Genomic DNA, 13,051 nt, shown 5'->3' with positions numbered 1-13,051 from the left:
GAAACGTGAGTGTCACTGTGCATACCTGGCCATTTTCAGTTTGCTGTCATTTTGGATACAGCAGGACGTATAATTTCATTGAATCATAGAATCGTCTGAGTTGAAAAGGACCTTTAAAGGTCACCTCGTTCAACTCCTGCAATGAACAGCATCACCTACAGCTACATCAGGTTGCTCAGAGCCCCTCCTACCCTGGTTTTGAACATCTCCAGTGATTGGACACCTATTACCTCTGCACAAGCTGTTCCAGTGCCTCATCAATTTTATCATAAATAACTTTTTTCTTATATCCAATATAAATCTCCCCTTTTATTTTGAAACATTTTTCCCTTGTCCTATTACAACAGACCCTGTCCCATTCTTTCTTACAGCCTCCCTTTAGATACCGAAGGGCTGCTCAGAGGTCTCTCCAGGGCATTCGCTTCTCCAGGCTGAACAGCCCCAGCTCTCTTAGCCTGTGCTCGTAGGAGAGGCGTTCCATCCCTTGGATTACTTTTGTGGCCCTCCTCTGGATGTGCTCCATGTCCATCCTATAGCGAGGACTCCACATCTGAACACATTGCTTCAGGTAAGGCCTCAGCAGTGCAGAGCAGAGGGAAGGATCAACTCCTTCACCATGCTGGCTATGCTTTCTTTGATGCAGCCCAGGATACAGTTGGACTGCAAGAGCACATTGCTAGCTCATGTCTACCTTCCCATCCACCAGTATCCACAGCGACCCCCTAGTGCTCTTCAGCAGGGCCATGTTATATCCTTACATACTCCAGCTTGTGTTGATAGTGGGAGTTGCCATGACCCAGGTGCATGACTTTGTGCTTGGATTTGTTGAGCCTCATGAGGTTCTGCTGAGCCCACTGGGCCAAATTTTAACCAGTTTTCCATAGCTGAACATCTTAGACTTGCTTCACAGAATTTGCTGTGCACCCTCCAAATATCACACTATGCAACTTGACAGTGGTATTTTGTATGGTCAGTTTGCTTGAACTGATGCTTTACACTGAAGTAGGATGAGAAGTGCCCTCTAACAGGAACATGCTCTTCCCTTCCTTAAGGTCTATGATTGGATGCTGACCTAATTGAGTTCTTACTGGAGAATATGATGGACAAATTGGAAATTGTTTCCCTCTAGACTTTCAGAAGGACAACCCCAAGGAAAAGTTTCAAATAGTACTTCATGTAGTTGCAGGATAGTATCAACGCGATAATGGCCTCAAGGTCATGCTATGTGAGTCACTTAGATGGTCCATCAAGATGCCTTTCACATGTCTATGTGAAAGATTTCCAGTGAAAGATACGGTGAGAAAGCCAGCTGCATTCTCTGTCAACTTTTAAGGAGGGCACTTCTCACAAGGATGAACATTTGTCTAAATTTCCTCAGTAATGTACAACTTAGGGATGTACAGGTAAAGAGAAAATCATTCTGCATTTTATGAATACAATATTTGACACTTATTTGAAGTCTCAACTGTAAGTAAACAAGGGACAGTTTTCTGTGAGATTCCTAAATGAAGCCTTATTATTGAACTGAGGCGAGTGTCAGTGACTGTGGTAAAGAACCAAGAACAGAATTTGTTTTGCAGAAGCAGTTTAGCTGCATGTAAATTTTGAAGCAGGTGATTGAAATGAACCCAAATTATTAGCAGTTGTTGGCATTGTGACCTGCATGTGTGCTACTTTCCAACATGAAAAAAAACTAGTGTCTAATTATACCTATGTATTCCTCTGTGCCATAAAATCATGTTGACAGAAAAGTCTTTTGATTTTACGGTGTTCTGAAAAGGAAAAAGCAAAACAGCTTTATGAATTTACTAAACATTCATCACAAGAAGAATAACAGCCTTAAATAACAATCACTTGGTTAGAAAGGAACACGGAAAAGAAAAAGAGCAAATTTCTGATAGAACTAAATCTCGGAGGTAACAGTGCAATGCACATCCTCTTGGTCTGACAGAATCTGAAGGGACAGTTCTCTAGAGTGCCAAAGCTCCAACACGGCTTAAAGGAGGAGGAAACCTGAGGCAAAATGTCAGGGTGGTCATAGGGTGCTGAAGAATGTGCATGTGCAGTGAGATGAAACAGTTTCTGGAAAGCAGCTAAGAAAAACAGGGCAAAACATGAAATAAGGGGCAGTGGAAGCCACCAGTGTGTGGGCAAGTGCTTCAGGCATTGCTTTTCCATTGAGGAAGGTCTGCAGCAGCAAGATTTTGAATTACTTTTTGGTTAAGACGGAAAGCTTACTATTTACTCATCTATACACGTCTTGTCTTATAAAGGTTTATCCCCTTATTATGGTCAAATCTAATTAATGAAATGCCTGTTGCCAATGATACTTATATTTGCCAGCTGTTGCAAATAGATGTCTCTTCACTCTGCCTTAATCAGAGGGATGCAGCAGCAAATGAGAAGACACCTGCCATGCCTCATCTCAGAGTGCTAGATAATGGTGTGCATGTGTGCAGTGTGGATTTATGCACAAGACAGAGGCACTGCATGGCAAAGGCTCTCTTAGAAGCCTTTAAAGTCTGAAATCATTGATTGAATATTCAGAGGTCTGTGTTTCCTTGTAATCAGCTCCTAAATGCCCTTTTGTATTTGATGAACACCAGTTGACCTGACTGTAAAAAACATAAAACTTAGTGCGGAACCAAGAAAGTTGTTGAGTTACCTCTTGCACATATTCTTTCTCAGTCCATCAAACTGCTGAGTTTCAGTGTCCGAGTTGAAAATACAGTTCTGGAGGGTAATATGAGACTCGTAGCAGTTTTCAGTGAGCCAGTTTGCCCTCAGCTGTAAGTAGCGGCACTCAGTGTTTGTTATGAAACAGAAGCCTTTGGCCTCAAATTAGCATCGTGCAACATTTGGAACATCAACTGTTGAACACAAAGAAAGTTCTGTTTGGGAATGCACTAAGTTTTTTGCAAGCCAAGGAGTTTCCTTGTTGCACAAAACCTGTAACTGTGTCATGAATAATCAACAATTTTCAACATGCTAGAGATAGAAATCTTCCATGCCTCTGAATGTATAAAGTAGGCATCGTCATCCACAAACAAAATTAATATGAAAGATAACACAGTCCATAGCTTCTGGTCTTGACTAAACACGCAAAAAGTGCTGTAGTACCTGCATTATTCTTCTGTTTAGAAAAAACATATTGCTACCTCAGTCTTCCATTCATTCTTCCCACTGCAAGAAAGGGAAAGCAAACCTGCTCTTAAGCTGCAATCCTTTTCTGTTTACTTCTATGTGTAATGGAGAAGTCAAGCAACTAAATGGGAGATAGAGGCTGATGTCCTTCCCATTGTTTCCATGGATCTGCTGAGAATCTACTGGCATCTCTGTTGCCTTTAGAAATGCTTTGCCATCTTGCAGATGCTCAGCTCTTACTTCACAGTGTAACAAGTGTGCTTTTTAGAAGTAATTCTACCTCAAGATCAGGACGCTATATCACTTTTCAAGTGAGAGAAAGCTGTGGAGAAACAGAATCCGTTGTAGGCAAATCTGGCTTTATTTAGGACAATGAGAATGTCTAGCTTTATTGTTATTTTTCTGTGTAGTTTACCTATTAATTTCCGCATTGATTTCTGTGCAAAAATGTGTTTAAAGACCTTGTGTCACATTTCAGCTCAGAAACAACTATTAAAAATGTACTTTGGATCCACAAAACAAGATTACATCTTGACCTAGGTGCCATACACATTATATAAGAAAATATCTGTACATACAGCCTACTTTTTCTGCCCAAGTACATATTCACAATTCCATGGGTTTTTTTGATGAATTAATAAGGATACTTTTCTCTGTGGTGTCTAGTCACATTCATCACAATTACTGATTTTCTTCCTATAGTTTGTAGTCATGATCAAGTGCACTTTTTATTCTGTAAACCATGCAGTCCAAAGTAAAAAGGAGAACTGTTCATAAAGTGTGTTCATTTAAGTGTGAAAGGCAGACAAGAAATGGAGTGATCAGCAAGCTAGATTGCTGTCTTCATGCAGCTGTAGTCTATCTGTTGCCTTGTACATTTTTTTGTCACTAGTTGGTGCCTTTTACTAAAATCAGTTTGTCATCTCAAATAGTTTTTGAAATATTAACAATTTGACATCTGATATTCTTTTTGGTTGTGCCACTGAGGATTTTTCTGACCTTAAATCATTAACCTTCAATTTTTTCCCAACTATAAGAGACTAACAAGAACATTCATCTACCAGACAAAAGGGTAAGGGGTTATTATAGAGTTTCCAGGTGATTCTTTGCTCTAAGGAAATACAGCAATGAAATAGGCAACACCTGTTAAACCTCATATATCCCTTGAGTAGAGCTACCAAAATCATTGCAGCCAGCAGCTCCTTTTCTTTATATTCTTCCCTACTACTGAATTGATAACATAACTCTCACCCTGATCGGCACTTACATCTCTTTTAAGCACCGCTATCAATTCCCTCTCTAGAGGAAAGCAAACGTATCATTTTAGACTCAGGAGACTGGCAATAGCTTAGTTTTTCTTTACCCTTCTTCTGCTACTGGTGGTTACATCTCTTCCAGTCTACTTCCTTACTGTTTTATTCTGTAACACAAAGGCACAGAGAATAAACACAGCTACTAATTTACCAAAGAAGCTGTTCTCTACTGGAAGCTATAAATTTCCACATTTTAAGGGAATAGTTGCAAAAGTTTCACTCTTGTTTTTTCTTTAAGATCAATATAGCCACCTACTGAAAGGGAATGTGAAGAGTCAGGATAGAAGAAGGACCACTTCCTCACTCTCATCAAAGAGGATAAATCTTCCTCTCTGCCTGCAGCTCTTTCATCTTTCTTCTGCCAACAGCATAATTGTACAGCACCAACAATAAGCAGCAGTTACAAAAGGACAGTAACAGGACAACAGGAAAAACATCCAACTGCTGGCAAAAACAGAAATGAGTGTGTCGCAGAATGTGGGCTGCAAACCAACAGTCTAACATGATGGGAATATTCAGCACATCCCACAAAAGCTGTTTGCAAGGATCCTGTAGAAGAGAGGCAGACTGGAGAGACACAGCTTGACAGCTACCTTCTGTCTGGGTAGTTGCCTCTTTTAATAATCACCAGACAGGGAAGGAATTGGCAAGAGCACACTCCATAGAGTACCTTACTTGCTTTCTCCAGAGCCAGGGCATAACTTGAATAATCATTTCTGGGTACAGGAATGGCATCCTGCCTGAAACATTATTTTCCTCCTATTTATTTCTCTCCATTCCACCCAGCCCCTCTAGTAATGCTATCTGTATGCTTTCATTCGTGATGGCTAGCATGATGGCAGTGCTGTTCCTCTTAAATCCAGCAGGCATGCTTTGCCAAGGCTCTCAAAGCTGTCAGAGAGAATAACAAAACTCAGCAGTGACACTAGTGCCTGGTTCATTGTGTGATCCCTTCCTGCCAAGCCTGTCCATTTTCTGGCACTATGGCAAAATCAGATCAAACAGCCTTTTGCTTCGATGGTACCTACAGTCCTTAAAAATAGTTATGGGATCTATTATGTCTGAACAGCAAAATCTTTATTATTGCCCCTTTTTAGAAAAAAGCAGCTTGGTATTTATCTCAAACTCTTAATTAAAGTATTCCCTCCAGCAATTATAGTAGGTTCAAGACTACTTTCTTGCTTTTGTGCCAGTGCAGTCTATGAGAATGTTTTCAACACCACTTTATTATGTGTCCCAAGCTATTATCTGTATTAAACATCCTTGAAAGCCAAAGGTGATCTGGACACGAGTAGTAGGCATTTGCCTGTTCTAAGGCAACAGCCCAGAAGTCATGAAAAATTTCCCAGGAAGTTTCTGGAAGAAGAAATATGCACTGAAGAATTTTGAAGAATTTGTTTGATTGTTATTAAAACCAAACATCTTATCTTTTTGTTGAATGAGTAGCTAGCTCCAAAATAAATATAACATAATGAAATATATCTTTGCAGGACAAATGAATTATCCTTTTTGAGATCTCATCTATTGATAAAAAGATCTTTCAAAAATATACTGTGTATTTCAACCTAAGCCGTTCTATGATTCAGTGATTGCGCAGTTTAAACCTAATTTCTGAATTTCTTTGCTGTTCATGGAATTCATTTATCATTCTTTGGGCTCCTACCATTCTATACTATAGCTTTGTTTGTTATACTCAGTTCATCTACGTTTTTTATAATGTTTATAGGAACTAATGAATTTCACCTATCAATAAATCCTAAGTAAATAAATCCGCCTTGCTTTCAACATACATATCCTGTTAGATGTCAAAATCACAGAAAATAGGAGTTATACTAGTTGATCATCTTTGACATCTGCAAAGGTAGCTGGCGTATGAGGGAAATACAGATACATATTGTAAATATATGTATATGTATGTATTTGTATGTCTGTATAAATACATGTATAATATATACTTCTTCTCTGATATATCATTTTATACTTTAGAATTTTAATTTTGCTGATTTCATTTCATCCTGCTGATAAAACCTAAGACCACTGGCAGAGTATAAAACTGAGCTGACTTCACTTTCTGCATGTTTTGTCTATGGAAGGCCTTGAAAAGCATGGAATGACCTTGATAGATGCCGTTTGTGTGAATCTGGGGGAGGGCATTAATTTAGCTCATGACACAGGGGGATACATCTTTTACTCATTGCCTCCCTTCCACATTCCTTGTGGTTTAAACCAGAAATTCTCAAATTATGAACAAAAGCTTGCAAAGAACGTAATAGCTTACTGTTGAATGTATTGAGCATGCAAACCACTTCCTGTAAATTATATAACAGCTTTTCAAGAATGGTGCCCTAATCAAGTTTATCATGCATATTACTGACAGTGTGAGTCAGATCATTTCAAAAATACATGGCACTACTTTCTCTTGGGCTTTGTTAGCAAATGAGCACAACTGAGTTGCCACTTTTAGGTTCTCATCCTCTAGGCATGAAATTTGGAGGTGATTTTATTTACAAATGTTAACACCAATTTTTTATACTAACCTCGTGATGTAGTCTCCAACATCTTAATCAGAAAGCTGCATGAACCATCTGCCTTTTAATTTCTAAAACTGCTTGTTTTAACCAGAATAAATGATCCTGCTCATGACAATAACATACCGTTGAGCCGACAGTGAGAACCACTGCAGGACTTTTTCAAATAACTTCTTGAACCCTGTGGGTCATACTCATTTGCATTTTAAAAAAGAGAAAATATCAATTGTAAAAATAAAATACGGGGTGAAGAAGTTAAATAAAGAAAATAGCATCTCCTCTTATTTTCAGTTTCCTAAAAGAAAGACTTACTGATTTATTCCCAAATTCCTTAGTATATTATAACTCCTTATGTTTACTATCAGTTGTAGCAGTATATATTCCTTCAACAATTTACTGTAGTTAACTCAGATTTATTTGGCTTTAGTCCAGTGAAAGCACTCACCTATAATTGAGATAGTATTTTATTTTCAGTATCAGGAAAACTCAGCTCTCCATATCAGTTGAGCTACAGATAGTCATTAAACTCCCTGTGTACTAAGGAAAGATACTTTTATATTTGTATATTGGAGCACCTCGTAGTTCAGTTTAATCCTTTTCTATTATACTAGTTAGATTTTAATAGATTGCCACTCATTGCATCATTAATCAACAGCTGTTTCTCTTAGCTCCCTGTCTAGTAGAGTTTCAATTCTTTTATTAGTTTCCAAAAATCTCCTGAGATTTTCAATCCTCAGCTTTGGTTAGTAAAATCTTCAGCCTCAAATGCTGGGCAGGTGCATGCTTCTGCAGTACCACTACATGTGTGTATGTGAAGCTTCTCTCTCTTATTATGCAAAAAGGTTTGCATAATAAATATACCCCAGAACATCACTGTTGATATTTTTCCATCCTATTCGGTATATGAAATAAGATGCAGAAAATTATCACTTCAGAAAAATTGTGAAGGAAAAGCGTGATCAATTGGAAGTGCCTGCAGAAGACAAAAATCCTGCTTTTTAAACCTAGCATTTACCCTAATATGAGTGGGTGTAAAGCAACTAAAATAAAACATGTATTTTTCTCACTCGTGTGACCAGTATATTTGTATGTTTGTTCGTTTGTTTTTGTCTTAAAATTGTTTTTAGTTCTTACTTTTCATTCTAAATCTATTACTAATGATGGCATATTAGATTTGGTATACAACATAAACTCCAGTTTTCTTCCTCCTTCCCTCTTTTTTTTAATGTACTGAAGTAATTTCATTTGATGATGTTATGAAAGCCAAAGTTGTAGTTATGAATAGCAAACCTTTCTATTTCCCCGGCTCCTACCAAAGCATGGGGTAAGTAGCTGCTATTTGGAAAAATGAAGATTTATATATGAAACTTAGACTACATTTACAAGCCAGTAAATTATTTTTTATTAAAACTATAGACAAAAGTAGATTTGTTGTCAAATTTACAGAATGACGCGAGAGTGTTTATGATCTATGTTGGTACATGGAAGGGCTTTCCAACCACATTATTTTAGTAATTGTACCACACCAAAGACAACAAAAGCTGTCCTGAGATTGAAGCGTATGATGTTTTCAAAACAGCTTTATTGTGAATATTTGAAAGGTCATAGGTCTGAATTCCAGTGATGTCTCACATTCTAGTCTAGCTGCAGAAGATGGGAAAGCATGAATGAAAATTTTGGTAGTAAGCCTAAGTTTGCTGTATGATTTATTTTGGCATTCACTGGTTTAGAGAAGGACAGATGAAGGCTTTGAAATTACAGAGAAGAGGGAAAGTCTGTCCACTTCTCCTGAGCACTCCTTCAGCTAAGCTGATGGTCCAGAGGCTTGGGGAAGAATGCTGTTACCTTTGTTGCTGAAGTCCCTGGGACTACTGATAGCAACATCTCCGTAAAGTCCTCTCTTTCTCAGACCCCACATTTAAGTGTTCTGGATCTCGTCCCTTTGGTAAGTTCAAGTTTAGGAAAGCCTCTTCAAAAGGAAGTTATTTTTTCTAATGAAGCCAGGATAACTCAAAATATTGTGTTTCATTCCACGTTCCTAGTGAAGGGCACATGGCATATTGTATCTAGTTTGCTCCAAATGTAATGCCTTACTTCTATGGAAACTGCAACAAATACAAAGAGCACAATGACACTATTGCAAATTCCCAGCTACAAAACAATATTTTTCAGCATCACCACCACCATTAGCAATGGATTTTCACCAGTAATGAACAGAAGCCTTCATGCTACAAGTGTAAAAAATCTGCATGGCTGTCTGGAATGTGACTTGTCTTTCATGTCACTGTACCAGTGCTGAAACGCACCACCCACCACCTCACTGTGCTCACATCTACTGTCCGGGCTCCACCAATGTTAAGCAAGCGTCGATGAATGTCAGTGGGTGCTATTCTTCCAGAATTCGGTGACATATTTTTGCTTCATACCCACTTCCATCTCAGACACTGTTCTGTCAGAGTGCCCCTCTGCTGCATCTGTCACACAGCAACAACATGTAATCGATACGGGCTGTTCAACCCCTACTGCCGAGCCACCCTTTAACACTGTGGGCCAACATAATAAAATAGGAGGCATTACTTTCAGAGCACCCCATATATTAATACTGATGTCAAGACCAATTGAAGCGAAATAATTCATTTTAAGGAAAAGCAGTAAGCCCTCACAACTTTAACACTGTTATTCTTTGAATATTCTTTGAATATTCAGGCTTTATATGGACAGCTACAATTCCTAAAGCACAACCAAACAAAACAACTTACCATCACACAGAAAACCTTTGGCCTAAGCTCAGAATAGTGTGAGACCCTCTGCTCCGGTCATCAGACACATGCATGTCCCCTTGTGCAGGCAGAAAAGAGATATGGGGCTTCCATGCTGTGGCATGGGCTGCCTCTTTGTCCTAGCGATGAGTGTTTTGAAGAGAGAGATCTAATGTTTTTGTCAGTGCTTCTTAGACAAAATGCTCTTGATTACAACTAAGGTAGATTGGTTAAATAATTTTTCTCTTGGATTCAAGCACTGAGACAATCTTGCTGAATCTTTTATAGGTTCATATAATGAAGAGTGTGTTTAACTCTCTTTGCTGCAAACACATGTACTTTCCCCCAAAATTAATAGAAAAATCACCCAGGACTAAATTAATTCATGTAGGCCATCGTGTTCTACTTCACTTACTTCCTGTTTTAAGCTCTAATAATTTTTGATAGCATGATTACAGAAGAAGTTTTGTGACTGTGTCACAGTGAATCACATAGCTTTCAAGAACACACACAGAAATTACAATTCCAGTACAATACACATTGGACAATGGATATAGTTCAATTTTTGCTGGATCCAGGTAGTAGAAACCATGACAAAGGGGATAGGCAGTCTGCAGAATAAGGAGGCTGCAGTGGTCACACCCTCCTCTGCCAGCACTGGGCTCAGCAAAAACCAAACTGAACTGGCCAAAAATGATTTGATTCAGCACACTCTGCTGAAAAGGCACTTAAACTATTCCAGACGGAACTATGAGGAAGGATGACAACAACAACACCATCCCTCAGGCTGAGTTCTCTGCAGGCTTTGGACTGCTGCCAAAATGAATCATCCCACTTTAAAATACGCTAGGAAGTCCATGTCTGGAACAGGTTGTTCCTCAGTTCTTGTTATTTGTTCTTCATGGCCACACAATCTATAGAATAAAATTACAAGTACAGCACAGGATACTGTGAGTGAGCTCCAGGTAAAAAGACTGGCATTCACTTGCTATTCCAGTCATTTCTATAGCATGATCCCATGTTAAATGGGGAGGAGGTCAAAGTCAGTGTAACCTAACTTCAGAGGACTGTACTCTGCTCTGCAGGATCTGCCTACAAGTACATTTCCTTTTCCCTGTACTTACTGCTTCAGACTTTTTCTTTGGGCTTGTGTGTACCCAAAAGTTTCACTGATTTAACTGAATTGGCTTCTAAAGAGACATATTTAAATCAGAGTGATCTCTTGTACGAACACTTGGAGCACAAGAATTTCCCAGAAATAAGCCCTTTTATTTAGCATTTGCAAAGTCTCTTGTTTATTTTTTTTTTCCATCAGTGGATCTCAAAGCACTTTATAAAGTAGGTCACTGCCATTTACTCTGGTTTGCAGATGGGGAACAGATAAAATAGTTTGCCTACTGGGCAAAAGCTGGGAATAAAGACCCGTGTCTCCCCACTTCAGTGCTTCAGCCACAAAGCCACGTGGGGTTTCCAAGCTTCCCTGCTGTGGATGTGCTTTGAGGATCACATTTTGGCTAACCTTGTAATGATGTGCCAGCAATTTCGTACTAGTCAGAATCGACTCAGAAAATAAAAAGCCACACACAACGTAATAGGCCTTATCTGGTAGACTTTTAAGTGTTTTTATACTATGGCTCCTAATAAAGCCTCCATCTCTCAGAACTTATTTTTTGCCAGTGTAACAACAAATATTGGATGCATCTGTCCAGAGCCTCTCCCCTACACCATATTCAGGCCACAGAAAATTGACCTTGAAGTTATGTTCAGATGATGAATAAACCATCTAAAAGACAAACTACAGCACTGTAACAGCATATAAATCAACAAAAGAATGAGCATACAACAAATTGAATGAGATTTAACAAGAAACAATAAAAATGAATGTATAGGAACGCTTCCCTTCCAGAGACAAGTTTAGCTTACATTTAGCCTTAACTCTGAACTATCAGGCAGTGGGCTTCTAGCAGGTATATATTTTTTTCTCTTAAACCTTCTTTGTCACTGGAACAGGGCATGGTCCAGTGAAATTTTCATCCTTAGGACAGCAAGCTAGACAGCTGACCAGGCTTAATGCTGGCAAGTGTCCTGCTGCAAGCAGGAGGTTGGATGAGAAAACCTCAAGATAGCCCTTCCAAACAACAGTCCTACAATGTTAAAATTGGTGTGCATGCAATGAGCGTTACATTTAGATTGGCTTCTGGTGTCTGAAAAAGACTGAAAGTGGATGATCTCCATGATTGCCAAGTTAGTAAAATTCTTGATCTTGGTAAAATAGAAATACTTGATTTATTATGGTTTGCTGTCTGTTATATTAGGAGACGAATTATTCAGTTTTTCATATTTGCTAACTCCAATATTATGTAGAAGGAGATGCTGAAGCAGTTCATGAATAGGTCACAGTCATTAACCCAGTTTTACAGATGAACAATTTGTGTTCTTGTTACAAATAATAGTTAGTCCTTTTCTGGATTTTGGCATTCTTCTTTCCCTTAGGAAAAAAAAAGAAAAGAACTGAGGGAAAATTGCAGATAACATAGGCACTGTGATCTGTAACTATCTTATCTTTTGTCCAGGACTTTTGAAGAGTACTAGCTTGACAAAAGAAGCCTGAGATGAGAAAGAAACCTTGGACTCATTTTATTATCAATACCTTTACTGGAACAGGAAGGACTTTTTAGTTGTTGTTTTTTTTTGTTTGTTTGTTTTTCTGTTTGGTCACAGGGAAAAGCTAGAGCGAGAGAAATGTACAAACATCCATTTTACACACTATGTAGGGCATGGCTAATACGATGCTAACATTTTTACATATATACCATCCTTTACTGCTAATTAGGGCCAAGCAGAAAGAATTAAGGGAACCATTTTCTACCCAGAAGTATAATCACATCCAAATCAATGTTTAGCAGATAGATATTTCATTGATTTTTTATTTTTTTTTTAGTGAAGCAGCTCTCCATGGGTTGTAATAAGGTCTAAATGTCTAAATGTACTACTGTTTTCTGAATTTTTTTTTCAATGCATTTTGAACTATGTTATTATATAGTATGTAAACTGGTCACATGGAAATTACCCTTGAAATAAAACGTTCTTCTGAAAAAAATTGTTTGTGTTGATTTCAGCTGAATTTTTTCCTTAGATTTTTTACTTGCAGTATTTTAAAAAAATCTAAGTCATAAAGGAGCCTGATTTTGAAGTGAAGAAATAAATCCTCCTACAGACAGAATTCCTTTGTTCAGGTCTGTTACATACCCAAACATCTGGAGATCACCTACAGATGAGGAATTTCATCTCCCTTTAAGTCACTGGG

At 38.3% G+C, this 13,051-nt stretch overlaps 1 long non-coding RNA gene across 1 annotated transcript; it reads left to right on the top strand.

Annotated features, from left to right (window-relative positions):
- The first annotated feature begins 27 nt into the window (after nucleotides 1–27).
- Nucleotides 28–12,844, top strand: LOC146542146 (uncharacterized). The gene is made up of 2 exons (XR_014880312.1): nucleotides 28–568; nucleotides 4,696–12,844. It is a non-coding gene; the product is annotated as an uncharacterized LOC146542146 (long non-coding RNA).
- The last annotated feature ends 207 nt before the right edge of the window (nucleotides 12,845–13,051 follow it).

The sequence above is a fragment of the Meleagris gallopavo genome, chromosome Z (assembly GCF_905368555.1).
Source record: "Meleagris gallopavo chromosome Z, MGAL_WU_HG_1.1, whole genome shotgun sequence".
Taxonomy (NCBI): domain Eukaryota; kingdom Metazoa; phylum Chordata; class Aves; order Galliformes; family Phasianidae; genus Meleagris; species Meleagris gallopavo.
The sequence above is the reverse complement of the archived record's forward strand: the minus strand, read 5'-3'. Positions and strand labels throughout refer to the sequence as shown.